At 41.6% G+C, this 16166-nt stretch overlaps 1 protein-coding gene across 5 annotated transcripts in view; it reads left to right on the plus strand.

Annotated features, from left to right (window-relative positions):
- Positions 1-16166, plus strand: part of ELMO1 (engulfment and cell motility 1) — a 546685-nt gene that overhangs the window by 53186 nt on the left and 477333 nt on the right. Inside the window, exon 1 of one of the 5 annotated variants that reach the window (XM_073630505.1) lies at positions 3746-3856. The exons of 3 other annotated variants lie outside the window; for them this stretch is intronic. The gene's annotated coding sequence lies outside the window, so the exon portion shown is untranslated. Of the gene's footprint in view, positions 1-3745; positions 3865-16166 lie in introns of those variants that run through there. One more of the 5 variants, XM_073630504.1, reaches the window with a different exon arrangement.

Consider the following 16166-nt stretch of genomic DNA (forward strand, 5'->3'; position numbering starts at 1 on the left):
ACATTCAAGGATGCTTACTCCTAGCTATGAGTAAGCATCCTTGAATGTGAAACGCGTTAGTTATTTTATGCCCGCTGTGTCCACCTTTTGTTTTGTTTGACATTTTGGATTTTAAACGCAATTTTCCAATAAAGATGTTTTTGCATGGAGTGCGGCAGTCCAGGACATTTTTCTTCTTGCAGACTTGAGCACAGCCAGCACCCAGCATTGTGCGGTAGGACGGGAGTTATCTAAGGGATTACAGAGGCTTATTGGAGCGGCCTTTCTCTCACTCTTATAACCATTGTATGCCCAATTACTTGCATATAAGAATTCAAAATGGGCACTTTTGATTTTTGACGTTCAGGTCCCTTTGACTTTAATGGGGTTGGTTATTCGGGTCCGAAATTTCACGGTATTCAGAAGTTCTGGTGCAAACCAAACAGGGGTCTGTTCGGCCATTCCCTAATCTTTACATAGTTTCATAACTTTATCAAAGGTTTGGGCTACCTTGCTAACAGTTCAATGCCTGCTGCCCCTTCAATGCCCCGGTGCATTAAGCATCCTCCAAGCTTCTTTTTGTCAAAATACTATTGCCCTTTTAAGCTGTTCATAAAATGATGTACATGCACAATCCCACCACACTTGGTAAACAAAAAGCAGTACTTCTACTTTTCAAACTTGAAAGCTGAACTCTGCCCTGTTTGCTTAACTACCCAATCGCTTATCCCCCTTGACAGCGACCAGCAGTATCTGTGTTTACACGTTGAGATAAGATGGTCTCCTGATTTTATTTTTTTTTGTATTCCCCACTTACCTGGCTTCCTGGGTTATCCTGAATACACACACACACTCACATGTCCAGAAATGTAGTGTATACTTCGCCACTGCATGTCGGGTCCCACGTTACTCTTGCAGTCAGCCCCTCCTGCCGTACGTGATGTGAGTATCTTTGGGGCAGCTGGGGACATAATTCTGGGCTAGGCGAGGAAGGCAGAAGTGCTCCAAAAAAGAATTAGAAAAAAAAATCTTTATCTGCAATTTCATGAACGGTGGGAGGGATCCAGGAGGGCAATATTTTTCAAAGACAAAAAAAAGGTGTGAAGGATCTCTTTAATCTTGGTAATCTCAGAGACAATTGTGCACTTAGTGCAAAAAGGGATAATGCGGCAACCTATATTCCAGACACAAAGGAGTTACAAAAATAATTACTCTAAAAGGTGTGCAAAACCAATACCTCTGTGGTAATAAGTACAAAAATATGTGTGTGAAAAAATAAGGTTAACTCATATTAAACCATAATAAACAACATGCATCAAATAAATGATAAAATAGCAGTCGCAAAACATATAATTCACTTGTGCATAACAAAGAAGTAAACTTCAAAGAAAAATATATAAAGGTCCAAATGTGAAATCTTGAATATGATAAAAGTCCATGTGTGAGAATCCCAAACCACCTCACAGACAAGTGTGCCAGTTCCTTTACCAAACAGTAATGATCTCCAAATTATAAGAGATCAACAGCGCTGAAATGATCCAATTGGGGGGCCACCACCACCTCCACAGTCCTTCACTGGTTATCCAAAGCCAGCATCTCAAAGTAATAATGGATAGGAGAAAGAACAAAAGACCATAGAGTATTATGCTAAAACCACATGATTTTTTAAAAGTAGATCTACTCACAAAAGTTAGAGTTATGCCCTGTACACATGATAGGATTTTCTGACATCAAAATCCATGTTTTTTTTCCAATGGATGTTGGCTCAAACTTGTCTTGCATACACACGTTAACACAAATCTTGTCGGAAATTCCGAATGTCAAGAACGCGATGATGTAGAACATAGACTACGAGCCGAGAAAAATTAAGTTCAATAGCCAGTGCTGCTCTTCGGCTTGATTCCGAACATGCGTGGAACTTTGTGCGTCGGAATTGTGTACACACGATCGGAATTTACGACAACGGATTTTATTGTCGGAAAATTTGAGAATTGGCTCTCAAATTTTGTGTGACGGAAATTCCGATGGAAAATGTCCAATGGAGCCTACACACGGTTGGAATTTCCGACAACAAGCTCCCATCGAACATTTTCTGTCAAAAAATCCTATCGTGTGTATGGGGCATAACACAGAGAAAACACACCACACCAGGGGTTAACAACATCATTTGCCACTGGCCTCCCTCTATGCACATTTCGTCTGGTGCAACAGATGTCTTTAGGGAAAAAAGAAACTTAATCTCATTGAATGCTTCAACATCTGGATCCCTACTCTGTAATTTCTTCACTAGTGTTGGTGCCATTTCATGAGCATCACCCTCTCACTTCCGAATTTTCAATATATTACTTTTTTTCCGATTTGAGACTCATGGGGGTGAATATGATTGCACTATTTCTCTTTCAAAAAGTGTTTCCCAGTGCTAAACCTTTCATTCACTTTCTAAATTGCTGCATTTGTAAATTTCAGAAGCCAGTATAAAGGAATAGTAGAGGTAAAAAAACAAACAAAAAAAGAAATTTTGTACACATGTACATTTAACTAAAACATTTTTGGTATACAGTAATTCGCCTCTTTTAAGGGGGCGTGGCAGGGTGTGTGTCCTATAACTGCATACATTTGCTAATAGGTCTTCCTTGTTCCCATCTCAAAAAGTTGGGAGGTATGAGTATGCAGTAGCATTACAAGACAGTGGGCAGTAAGCAGTGGCATGTTAGGGCAGTGGACAATATGCAGTGGCAGGACAGTGGGCAGTATGCAATTGGCAGGTCAGGGTAGTAGGCAGTATGCAGTGGGAGTTGAGGGCAGTGGACGGTGTGCAGTGGCAGGTCAGGGCAGTATGCTTTTGGCAAGTCAGGACAGTGGGCAGCAATCCATGCTAGTGGACAGTATGTAGTGGCAGGGCAGTATACAGAAACAGAACATTGCTGTGGTTTTGACAAAGCACTTCTATAGTGTGAAACGCGTCACCCTACCTGCATTTCCCCTGCCTGTACCCATCCAGTGCTTTTAATATTTATGCTTCAATAAAGACTTTATACTTTACTTTCTCTGTGGTTGTGCTGACGATCCGAAGATTCTCTGTTCCATGGCAGTATGTAGTGTCAAGGTAAATCCTACTGGGGAAAGCAGAAATGTCAGCCTCATGGCTGGAGATGCCATCCCTGCTCCCCCTTGGGCCCCATTCACAGCTACATATGCTTATGCACATTTGTTGCACAGCAGCATAGGACAGCCTATTCACTTTGCGCCAAAGTAGCTTCTGCACCTTTTTTGGGCACTGAGCTGTACAAGTTTTTGTACCATGCGTAGAGATGACAGCTGGCAGGGAGCATTACATACAGGAGACTGAGAAGACGCACTGCACCTGGGCTCAGGCTCCCCTGCTAACGGGACATGCCTTGGGCCCCATATAGGAGGCCTGCCTTTACCCCCCTATCAGTGGCCCTGGTTGTGTGCATTCTCCTAGGATCAGGTTTCTCATTGATAAGTAATATTTACATTTTAGATTGGGGGTGCCTCAAGAATTTGCATACTTTTTTAAGCGCGACTGAAAAAAAAAGTACCATAAGACTCTTCTATGAGGTTTTCTATTAAGATTTTTTTTATATGGTATAACATGGGAGCTCTTATTCTGGTTACTGTGCTATATTTTTTTGTCTCCTTTTAGATATGTTTTGCTTAGCCATGCAGAACTATGCCGCTTCCTCTTGAGGAGTATTGCTACACTTTGTCAACCATTTCCTCTGAGTTATATGAGCAGAAACATTTTACAACACAACATACCCATTAGCTTATTTAAGGCATCCAGAACGCCCAGAAGAGGAGAGAGGGCAGGAAATTAAAGAAGTTTGAAAGCACGTTTCCTGAGTGGATCAACGTTAGCAAGTATTTCTTACTAGCAGTTTGGGTGTTGTGCATATGTGTTTACAATGGTGCTTGTATACCTGACATGCAGCAGGATTTCCTGAGCACTACCCATGCCCTGTTTATTCAGTTGTTATTTCTTTCTAGTGTTTGCAAAGTGCACAGCGGAATCATTTCTGGCTAAGCTTAGAAGAAAAATACAGGGTGTGGCTTGTGTTTTTGGAGGACTGGATTGTGACATTGTGCGGCGAATGACAGGAGGATAATTGCTACTGTGGGCACAACAGTGGGGAAATATAAAGAATTATGGGTTATATGCTGAAGCATAGATTAAAGAGCTGGCAGGCTGCAGATAACAGGGCACAGCTGCACATTGTGCCTTTTGTACTTTACTATAAAAAGGAATGAATGCTTTTTTGTGTTTTTTAATATATACTTTACAGTATTGTTGGTGATTGGAACACATGGCTTGTCCTCTGAAGTTCTTGTCTCACTGACACGCAAGGCTGATATATTTTGCGATATGGAAAGGACAGTAAACCCAGTAGTTATATTTGTTTTGGTTCCTAAAGGGACGGCGTAGGTTAATTTAAAGCCGATCTAAACCTAAAAGGAGATCATTTAGAATTTGCATTTTATATTTCTGCCTCTATGGGACCATGTACCTCTAGTACGTTGTGCCAATTTTCTAAGCGCTTTCTAACCCTAGGTATCAGTACTGATCTGCCTCCCTCCCCTCCTGTTGCTACAGATCTGACAACAGCTTTAAAGAAGACACCTGATTCATAGCTGCAGCTTGTCTCGGTTGTGAACACTCTCCTGAAACACATAGTGGCAAGAGGAATGCAGAAACTAAAGCATACCTCCCTTCTCTGCATTCTTCTTGCCGCTGCTTGTCTCAGGAAAGTGCTTATAGCTGAAACTAGCTGCAGTTATGAATCGGGCATCTCCTTCACAGCTGTGGCAGGTGGGGAGGGGGCAGGTCACGAGAACTCAACTTATTTTGAAACCAGGCATGTTGTGTGCACTTCACTAAGACTCCATTCACACCTGAGCCTACTGGAATCGCGCAATTCTGCCCACGATTCCAGAATTGCGGCAAAACACAGGATGCGTTTGCGATGCCATTATTTCTTCATGGCACCCCAAATGCAGTGTGATTTTTGCCACGATTGTCGAATGACTGACAAAACGCACTAAAATCGTGACAAGAATCACACCACAAAACGCTGCTGGCTCAGTGCCAAGATTTGGTATATGAGCTTCTTTGGAGTGTTTTTGGAGCGCTCCAAAAACATGCCACAGAAATGCACAAAAAAGCTCAAAGAAAACGCGGTGCAGCAACTGTCGCTGTGCTATGCTTAGGTGTGAATGGAGCCTAAGGCCTCTAAAAGCCCTTCTCCTAGCAGGAGAAAAGCTGCCTAAGAAGTGCGGCAAAAGACGCATATTGCACAGACTGTAATGTGCACATGTGTGTTAATGCATAAAAATAATTTATTCTAGCTGTTAGAATGTATTAACATGCTAAAGCACTTAGTGTTTATGCCCGTTCCCTTTTTTTTTTTTTTTATGCTCAAAAGCTCCTCTCTTGAACGTGCTGGTGATGGATTTTTTTTTGTCTGCCTGTAAAACGCTCCTCCTCTTATACACCTGTAAATGCCTATGTGTGCATGGACACATAGGTTAACATAGAGGTGCATTTACAGGCAGAAAAAAATGTCAAAAGCCTGTAAAAGTGGCTTTTCTTTAAGCCCACTGTGCATTCCCTTATTGGAAACAAATACATTTTAACATGACTTTGCAATGGGCCTGTCTTGTGCAATGCACAAGACAGGCCCAATTTAGCCACACATGGTTCAAACATGGGCCAATTCCCACTGAAGCAGCAAAATCTGAGCTCTAGGTGGTCCTGTCGGCACTACTGTGCTCAACAAAAGTCAATTTAAAATTGGATATTTTGGCAGCCATGGGTGCTGCAGTTGCTTAAAATACAATAGCCAAACACAGGAGATTCTTCCATCCATGTAGTTCATTGTGATTTTTCCCTTATTCAGCCCTTGGCTAGGTTTAGGCTACATTCAACCGGTCAATTAGGTCCATACAGCAAATTCATGTGGCAAAAACCAGCAGAGTCCTGTAGCTGGGATTGCAGGTGTATGCAGACAACTGTGGCTGGGAAGCCTGTACAAAGCAATGGCAGGCTGACGGGAGTAGGGCTGTTGGTGTGCCTCCAGAGTTGGATCTGTCCCTGATAGACGGTAACCACTGGATTTTCCTTATGTAGCCTTAATGCCTTGACCTGTACCAGGTTATATGTTGTTGCCCATGTCCCATTGAGGAGATTTTCATTTGCTTTCTCCCCTGGAGAAGCAAAAGGAAGGTCCCATTCACCCATGAGCGTTGGGCTGCATTGCACAAGACAGGCCCATTGCAAAGTCATGTTAAAATGTATTTGTTTCCAATAAGGGAATGCACAGTGGGCTTAAAGAAAAGCCACTTTTACAGGCTTTTGACATTTTTTTCTGCCTGTAAATGCACCTCTATGTTAACCTATGTGTCCATGCACACATAGGCATTTACAGGTGTATAAGAGGAGGAGCGTTTTACAGGCAGACAAAAAAAAACCCATCACCAGCACGTTCAAGAGAGGAGCTTTTGAGCATAAAAAAAAAAAAAAAAGGGAATGGGCATAAACACTAAGCCACAGTTGTCTGCATACACCTGCAATCCCAGCTACAGGAATCTGATGGTTTTTGCCACATGAATTTGCTGTATGGACCTAATTGACCGGTTGAATGTAGCCTAAACCTAGCCAAGGGCTGAATAAGGGAAAAATCACAATGAACTACATGGATGGAAGAATCTCCTGTGTTTGGCTATTGTATTTTAAGCAACTGCAGCACCCATGGCTGCCAAAATATCCAATTTTAAATTGACTTTTGTTGAGCACAGTAGTGCCGACAGGACCACCTAGAGCTCAGATTTTGCTGCTTCAGTGGGAATTGGCCCATGTTTGAACCATGTGTGGCTAAATTAAGAAGTAAAATTAACAAATTAGTACCTAGTCACTACACAAATTTGTCCCAGAAGCATTGTGGAGCATCCAAGTGGTCTTTTTCAAATGTTAATTTTGCATTTTTGTTGAACAGCGATGGTTTCCTCTATTTCTACCCCTTCATAAACACTGTTCTTGTTCAATGTTTTTTCCTAACGTGGATATATGAATGAAGTCTTTAGCATGTTCAAGATCTTTGGAAGTCATTTACTGTCAGCCTAGGGTTCTTTTACACCTCTTTTAATATTCCATATTGCTTTCTTACTGTCGTCTTTGCAAGGCACCCACTCTTGGGTAGAACAACAATGTTATATTTCCTCCATTGGTAGACTGTTTGTCATACTCTTGACTGATGAAGACGGAGGCTTTCTAAAAACCTTTTGCTGCTTTTTCCATCTGTATCTGTCTCTTGTATGGTCCTCTGAAATTCACTTATGCCTTGTTTCCACTGAGCGGATCGGTTCGGGTCGGTACAGTTTGGAAGGCCTAGAATGGTCCGGCCTATTCAAGTGAGCGTTTCCACTGCAAGTGTGACCGACAGGGGCCATACGTGGGTTTAGAAAAAATGCCTAGCATGGCGTCACACGTCCACCAATCAGTTGAATGTATCGTAGCTCCGCCCTAACTGAACCGTACCATTGTCTATAGCCCCACATCTGAAGCAGGACCCTGAATGGTGCGGTTCGGTTCGGTTGTATGGGCTGCTTTCATAATGGAAACACTCAGAATAGCGTACCGTACCAAACCGAACCGATCCGCTCAGTGGAAACGAGGCAAGAGATTACCTTTTGGGTGAAGTTCCGCTTTAAACTATCTGCACATACACCCTTTTTAACAACAGGGGTGCTGAAACTATTTCCAGTTAGGTTTATAATACAGTGCCTTAAAAAAGTTTGAAACCCCTTGAATTTTCCACATTTTGTCATGTTACAACCAAAAAAGTTAACATATTTTAATGGGATTTTATGTGATAGACCAACACAAAGTGGCACATAATTGTGACGTGGAAGGAAAATTATAAATATTTGAAAAGTGTGGCGTGCATTTGTATTCAGCCCCCCTGAGTCAGTACTTTGTGGCACCACCTTTTGCTGCAATTACAGCTGCAAGTATTTTTTTGGGTATGTCTCTACCAGCTTTGCACATCTAGAGAGTGAAATTTTTGCCCATTCTTCTTTGCAAAATTGCTCAAGCTCTGTCAGATTTGATGTAAAGTGTCTGTGAACAGCATTTTCAAGTCTTGCCACAGATTATTATTTGGATTTTGGTCGTCCTGCTGGAAAGTGAACCTCCACCCCAGTCTCAAGTCTTTTGCAGACTCTAACAGGTTTTCTTCTAATGCCGCGTACACACGGCCGGACTTTACGGCAGACTTTGTCCTGCGGACTTTTCGACGGACCTTACGATGGACTTTCCGAATGAACGGACTTGCCTACAAACGATCAACCAAAGTCCGACGGATTCGTACGTGATGACGTACGACCGGACTAGGTCCGTTGAACTTTTGGGAATAAAAAGTCAGCTGGAGCCCACACACGATCGAATTGTCCGACGGACTCCGGTCCGCCGAACCAAGTATGCTGTAAAGTCCGGTCTTGGGTACGCGGCATAAGTTTGCCTTGTATTTGGCTCCATCCATCTTCCCATCAACTCTGACCAGCTTCCCTGTCCCTGCTGAAGATAAGCATCCCTACAACATGATGCTGTCACCACCATGTTTCATGGTGTGGTGTGTTCAGGGTGATGTGCAGTGTTCATTTTCCACCACACATAGAATTTTGCTTTTAGGCCAAAAAGTTCAATTTTGGTCTCATCTGACCAGAGCACCTTCTTCCACATGGCTTCTCACAAACTGCAAACGGGACTTCTTATGGCTTTCTTCAACAATGGCTTTCTTCTTGCCACTCTTCCATAAAGGCCAGATTTGTGGAGTGCACAACTAATAGTTGCCCTGTGGACAGATTCTACCACCTGAGCTGTGGATCTCTGCAGCTCCTCCAGAGTTACCATGGACCTCTTGGCTGCTTCTCTGATTAATTCTCTGCTCACCCTGCCTGTCAGTTTAGGTGGACACCCATGTTCTTGGTAGGTTTGCAGTTGTGCCCTAGTCTTCATTTTCGGATGATAGATTGCTCTGTGAGATATTCAAAACTTGGGATATTTTTTCATAACCTAACCCTGCTTTAAACTTCTCCACAACTTTATCCCTGACCTGTCTGGTTTGTTCCTTGGCCTTCATGATGCTGCTTGTTCACTAAGGTTCTCTAACAAATCTCTGTGGGCTTCACAGAAAAGCTGTATTTATACTTAGGTTAAATTACACACAGGTGGACTCTATTTTACTAATTAGGTGACTTTTGGAGGTAATTGGTTACATTAGATTTTAGTTAGGGGTATCAGACTAAAAGTGGTTGAATACAAATGCACGCCACACATTTCATATATTTATTTGTAAAAAAATTTGAAAACCATTTATCGTTTTCCTTCCACTTCACAATTATGTGTCACTTTGTGTTGGTCTATCACATAAAACCCCAATAAAATACATTTAAGTTTTTGGTTGTAACATGACAAAATGTGGATAATTTCAAGGGGTATAAATACTTTTTCAAGGCACTGTTTATAGTAGCTTTATCATTTAGAACTAATCTCCTGATAGTGTGAATTCCCCTTTTCAGACAAGTGTGTGGGAAGTGAAAAGGGCTATGAGTAAGCATCATTCGATGTGAAACGCGTTAGCCATTTGATTCCCGTTGTGTCCACTTTTTGTTATTGTCTGCATTTTAGGATTTTATTTATATATTTTTCAATAAAGATGTTTTTTCACGGAGTGTGACAGTCCAGGATTTTCCTATCTCCACAAACTTGCCTAACCAGGAGCCACTGATGACAAAGCAATCCACCCTAGAATGCAATTCGGCAGCATTGCCCGTATGAAAGGGATCTTTTTGTCACAGTAGTCCCCAAGACAAACCGACAGGGTGAATCTCCCCTATAAGCGATTTTAAAGAAGCATTATACCCAAAACAAAAAATTTTTTCACTTGGTGATCTGGCCAGTAACGCACATCCTGTATTCCCAGATAGCAAGAAATTGTGCTGTAAGTTTAAAATGAATTGCTAAGCTATTGCTAGACTTGTCACTTCACAAATTTGTCACACAATTGCAGCCAGTCTGCATTGCATGACTCCAGATCAACTTTGTTTGCAAATATTCTGTGAGTCTGCTGCAAGTTCTGGTTCACTGTAGCGGAATTTTCATGCTGTAGACTTTCAGAGCTCTTGCTGTAGACTCACCACTGCAACTTTGCTCTGGCTAGAGACTTGCCACGCAAAATTGCTAGAAATTGGAAAAGTGTCAACTATAACTTGTGCTTCAAGTGCTCTGCAAGTGTACAACTTGCTAGTGAAAATGTGCAGCAAGTTAACAGACTTACAATTCAACACTGCCACAAATTTTGTGGCAAGTTACCCTTGCTATCTGGGTTAGAGTGCACACACTTTGGCTTTATGAGAAGAGGGGCCGCCTTTGGACCGCAGCATTGTTAGTCTTGGGGGAGGGGAGTGTGAGATGTACTAGCAGATTTAAATATGCTAACACATTAAAGCCAAACTCCAGGTCACACTTTATAATCAGTTACAGGAAACAGTTTTTTCCTTTTTGGGATAAAGGTTTTACATGAATAAATAAAAGCTGATCATTCTAATCACCCCTGCCAGTGTTAAATAGTTTGTCCTGTCCCTGTAACTGATACATTCTGCTGGAGAGCTTCTTCTTTTTAACCACTTACGGACCGCCTGCCATCGTTATACAGTGGCTGTTTGAAGGAGGATATCGTCGTTATGGCAGCAGCTAGCTGCCATAACCCCGGTATCCCCTTCTTCAGCTGGTGGTCCGCTACAAGATAAAAGTGGTCTCTGCGGTGGATTCACCGCAAGATCACTTTTATCGGTGGCTGGAGAGGGCCACCCCCCTCCCCGCCACTTACCGAAGCCGTCAGCAGCGGCGGAGGCGATCGCGTCCTCTCACTTGTGTGCATGGACATGAGTGAGGGAAAGATGGCCCCCACCTGTCTCCATACAATTGCTGGGTGGAAGCGACGTCAGAACGTCACTTCCGCCCACAGCTCTTAAAGGGCCATTTTTTAAAAATATATTTTTTTAAATGACATTTTTTTTTTTTATTGCATTTTAGTCTAAATATGAGATCTGAGGTCTTTTTGACAAAAGATCTCACATTTAAGAGCTCCTGTCATGCTTTTTTCTATTACAAGGGATGTTTACATTCCTTGTAATAGGCATAAAAGTGACAATTTTTTTTTTTTTTTTTAACAGTGTCAAAATAAAAGGTAAAATAAATAATAAAAAAAATAAATTTTAAACTCGCCCCGTCCCGACGAGCTCACGTACAGAAGCGAACGCATAGGTGAGTAGCGCCCGCATATAAAAACGGTGTTCAAACCACACGTGAGGTATCGCTGTGACCGGTAGAGCGAGAGCAATAATTCTAGCCCTAGACCTCCTCTGTAACTTAAAACATGCAACCTGCAGAATTTTTTAAACGTTGCCTATGGAGATTTTTAAGGGTAAAAGTTGTCGTCATTCCATGTGCGGGTGCAATTTTGAAGCATGACAAGTTGGGTATCAATTTACTCGGCGTAACATTATCTTTTACAATTAAAAAAAAAATTGGGCTAACTTTACTGTTGTCTTATTTTTATTTTATTTTTTTATTTTTTCCAAAAAAAGTGCGCTTGTAAGACCGCTGCGCAAATATGGCGTGACAGAAAGTATTGCAATGACCGCCATTTTATCCTCTAGGGTGTTAGAAAAAAAATGTATAATGTTTGGGGGTTCTAAGTAATTTTCTAGCAAAAAAAAATGTTTTTACCTTGTAAACACCACATCTAAAAAAGAGGCCCGGTCTTAAAGTGGTTAAAAACAGCAGACCTACTGGCCTGATCACCAGATTAAAACAGAGAAACAAAGAGAATAAAAAAAGAAAACAAATGCAGCCATCACATCTAAGAAATGGTAAGCTGCAACATTTCAAATGTTTGCTTTTGGGTTTACTACCACTTTATTCTCTCATCACTTCATCTAAAAACATTTTGGCTTTAGATTCACTTCAATGTCATAGTTTTATTAGACGATCGCATACTTTGTCCATCGAGAATTGTTTAAACTTTCAGTAGCACTTGCATAGACCTTTCAAACTCTTCAACAGCCAAAGAATAAATAGGCAAAGCTGGACAGCTCCCAGGTCCTAGGAAGCAGAGATGATCAGAATATGGGCAGCATATAACCTGGCTCGGATTCAAACCAGCAAATAGCTACATGGAGACAGCAATGACTATAATTAATGCAATAGGAAATGGGTACAATAGACCGCAGACTAGTGATGTGTACTTCTAGAAGTTGCAAACTCTTGTATTTTACTGTATAAATGGTTGACTTAAGTTATTACAGATGCTTGTGTTGATGGAACATGTTGTATCAGAGGATTGGGGTTATACTGGCCTCCTATAGGTATGCCATTTCAGCTAAACAGACAGAGACCAATATCTAGGTCTTTCAATTTATACATCTGTACAGAGCCAGACAAAGTGGGCAAAAATGAAAGCTGGGTACGTAAAATGAAATTGGTTCTATATTGCCGTGACTATACTTGGTAAAAGTTTGATTTTGTTCAGTGAATCAGAAATGTTTAGAGGCCACAGAGAGCCAAAAAATGAGCATTTTCAGAAAGAAGTCCGCTTTGGCAGCTGTAGTTCTCTTCTTTTACAGCGCTAGGCACCAGGCAACGGTTTTCAGTTCCTCATCTGTCTGTATGGTGAGCCATTCTGATTGGACAAAGCTTTTTACTGTCTGTTATGGTGGCCATATACGCTTTGGTTTTAATATTTGATCAATGTGCGATTTTTGTCAAAATTTTCAAATCGGCAAACAATTGAATAAGCATAATTTTATCTTTCGACTGATTCAGACTCAGTTTAAATCAAATTCAATCAGTCAGGGTAAAAAGACATCAGTTGTGTTGGGTCAGTCGGCAGCATTGATCGGATCACATTTCGACTGATCAGATTATGAGATTGTGTAGGGAAAACAGAGATGTGGTCAATAACTTAGGCAGGCCATACATGGGTCGAATTTCGAAAGAATTTTCTTTCGAAAATCTTATCTAAGAATTTTCGTTTGTATTTCGCACTATTAGTGGGCTGCAGCAACAGCTGATTTTCGTGCGGCCATTGAATTTGAATAATCGGACATGTTGGAATTTTTTTGAAAAATGAACAATTTTCTAATCAGTGATGGGAGAATCGTGCGAGAAATGTAATCGAAAAAGAAATGCGCATGTGCAAGAAAAGAAAATTCCCGGAAAGAAAAGAAGATTCCCACCCATGAAAATCCTTTTCTGTAGCAACATGAGGTGATATTGAAGGCTTGGTTGGTCGAATTTCGAAATCAATGGTGGCACCATCGGATCACAAAACCCACAAATTTTCTAATTTCAAAAGAAAATTCTTTCGAAATTCGACAATGTATGGCCAGCCTTAATGATTGTATTTTTCAACTCAAATAGGTTGTTGCCTATGGAGCGATTATCCCAAGCAGGATAGATTGATGTAAAAAGAAAATAATCTTTTATCAAAGATAAAATAAAATAAAAAAATGTAATAAAAAGATAAAAAAAAGATATTGATCACTTATCAAAGCATGTATGGCCATCATTAGTTTTGAAGCTTGCTCTTCCTCCTCTCTCACACATTGCTGTTGCCCAATAAGGTAGCTATCATGATGACTGGTCAATAGAAATTTACAAGATTGGGATGGAGTAGGCAAGCTCTGACAGCAATAGGAAGTGTTGAAGCTTTGACAGATCGGAAGTGTCAAAATTTGGACAGATGTGGTGGTTTAGGAAGGTTTTGCAAATACGGTACCTCTAGGTGACCACTTAATATTTGGCAACTTTGCTTAAAAAAAGAAAAAATCTCAAGTATTCTCTATAAAATGTATATGTTATGTAGAAGTCCCTGTTTACCAAGGTTTTAAATTGTGCTACAATAAATTGTGTTCCCAGAATTGTGGCTGTGTCCTTGGTTCTGTACAAAAGCTTGTTCCATAAACCCTTTCTCAGCCATTTGTCCACAAAGTACACACGTGACCGTGCCATAAAATATTAAAGTCTTCCGGGGGGCAGGATATGTCCTGTCGCAACTACATGCAAATTAAGAAAATGCGTGATTGTTTATGTTACAATGAAGAATAGATGAGTGAAAAAGGTTCATTCAGTGGATAACAGACAAACACATCCTACATTTTTAAATTTTTGGTGAAGACTTTATTATAAAAAGTTACACAATCTTTTTAGAGAAATGAAGGATCATTTTTTAAAACATGTCCCTGCAGGTTTTCGACCAGACAGTGGATATAAAAAGTCTACACAAAATGTCAGGTTTCTGTGACGTAAACAAAAAATGAGACAAAGATAAATAATTTCAGAACTTTTCCACATTTTTAATGTGACTTATAAACTGTACAAGTCAATTAAATAACAAACTGAAATCTTTTAGGTGGGGAGGGGAGTAAAAATTAAAAAAACTAATAATATGGTTGCATAAGTCTGCAAACCCTTAGGCCCCTTTCACATGATCGGACCATTCAGGTCCGCCTGTCAGTTTTGACGGCGGACCATTCAGGTCCGCCTGTCAGTTTTGACGGCGGACCTGAACGGGCGATCCATGTTAGTCTATGGAGCGTCGGATGTCAGCGGAGACATGTCCGCTGATATCCGACCCCGTCCGATCCGCTAAAAGCAGACGTCCAGGTCCGTCGCTGGCGGATCGGATGAGATCTGATGAAAACGGACATGATGTCTGTTTTCATCCGATCCCTCCATAGGCGGCAGCGGCGTCTGATAAGCCCCTCCCCGCTCAGTGAGCAGAGAGGGACCTGTCATCCGCCGGCTCAGCGGAGATCAACGGACAGATCTCCCGCTGAGCCGGCGGACCGAGGCGGGCTCTGTAGAAACAGAGTCCGCCTCGTGTGAAAGGGGCCTAAAACTAATACTTTGTTGAAGCAACTTTTGATTTTATTACAGCACTCAGTCTTCTGGGGTTTGAGTCTATCAGCATGGCACATCTTGGCTTGGCAATATTTACCCACTCTTCTTTGCAAAAACACTCCAAATCCATCAGATTGTGAGGGCATCTCCTGTGCACAGCCCTCTTCAGATCACCCCACAGATTTTCAATTGGATTAAGGTCTGGGCTCTGGCTGGGCCATTCCAAAACTTTAATCTTCTGGTGAAGCCATTCTTTTGTTGATTTGGATGCATGCTTTGGGTCGTTGTCATGCTGAAAGATGAAGTTCCTTTTGATGTTCCGCTTTCTAGCAGAAGTCTTAAGGTTTTGTGCCAATATTGACTGGTATTTGGAACTGTACATAATTCCCTCTTCCTTGACTTATGCTGCGAACACACGACCGGACTTTTCGTCAGAGTAGACTCTGACGGTCTTTCCAACGGAGATCCGATGGAGTTCCGCTGAAACGGACTTGCCTACACACGATCACACCAAAGTCCGTTTGTTTAGAACGTGATGACGTACGACGGGACTAGAAAAAGGAAGTTCAATAGCCAGTAGCCAATAGCTGCCCTTGCGTCGTTTTTGGCCCGTCGGACTAGCATACAGACAAATGGTTTTCCTGATAGGAATTGAGTCCGTCGGAAAGATTTGAAACGTTCTATTTCTAGGTCCGTCAGAATTTTAGAAAGAAAAAGTCAGATGAAGCCCACGCACGATCGGAATGTCCAACGGAATGATTCCGTTGGACCTTTTCTGCCGGAAAGTCCAGTCGTGTGTACGCGGCATAAGGCCCCTGTTCCAGTTAAAGAAAAAACGCTCCAAAGCATGATGCTGCCACCACCTTGCTTCACAGTGGCTATGGTGTTCTATTGGTGATGTGCAGTGTTGTTTTTGCGCCAAACATATCTTTTGAAGTTATGGCCAAAAAGTTCAACCTTGGTTTCATCAGGCCATAACACATTTTTCCACATGCATTTGGGAGACTTCAGATGTGTTTTTGAAAAATTTAGCCGGGCTTAGATGTTTTTCTTCGTAAGAAAAGGCTTCCATCTTGCCACTCTACCCCATAGCCCAGACATGAAGAATATGGGAGATTGTTGTCACATGTAACACACAGCCAGTCCTTGCCAGATATTCCTGCAGCTCCTTTAATGTTGCGTTAGGCCTCTTGGCAGCCTCCCT

This window comes from Aquarana catesbeiana, linkage group LG05 (genome assembly GCF_042186555.1).
Source record: "Aquarana catesbeiana isolate 2022-GZ linkage group LG05, ASM4218655v1, whole genome shotgun sequence".
NCBI classification, from domain to species: Eukaryota; Metazoa; Chordata; class Amphibia; order Anura; family Ranidae; genus Aquarana; species Aquarana catesbeiana.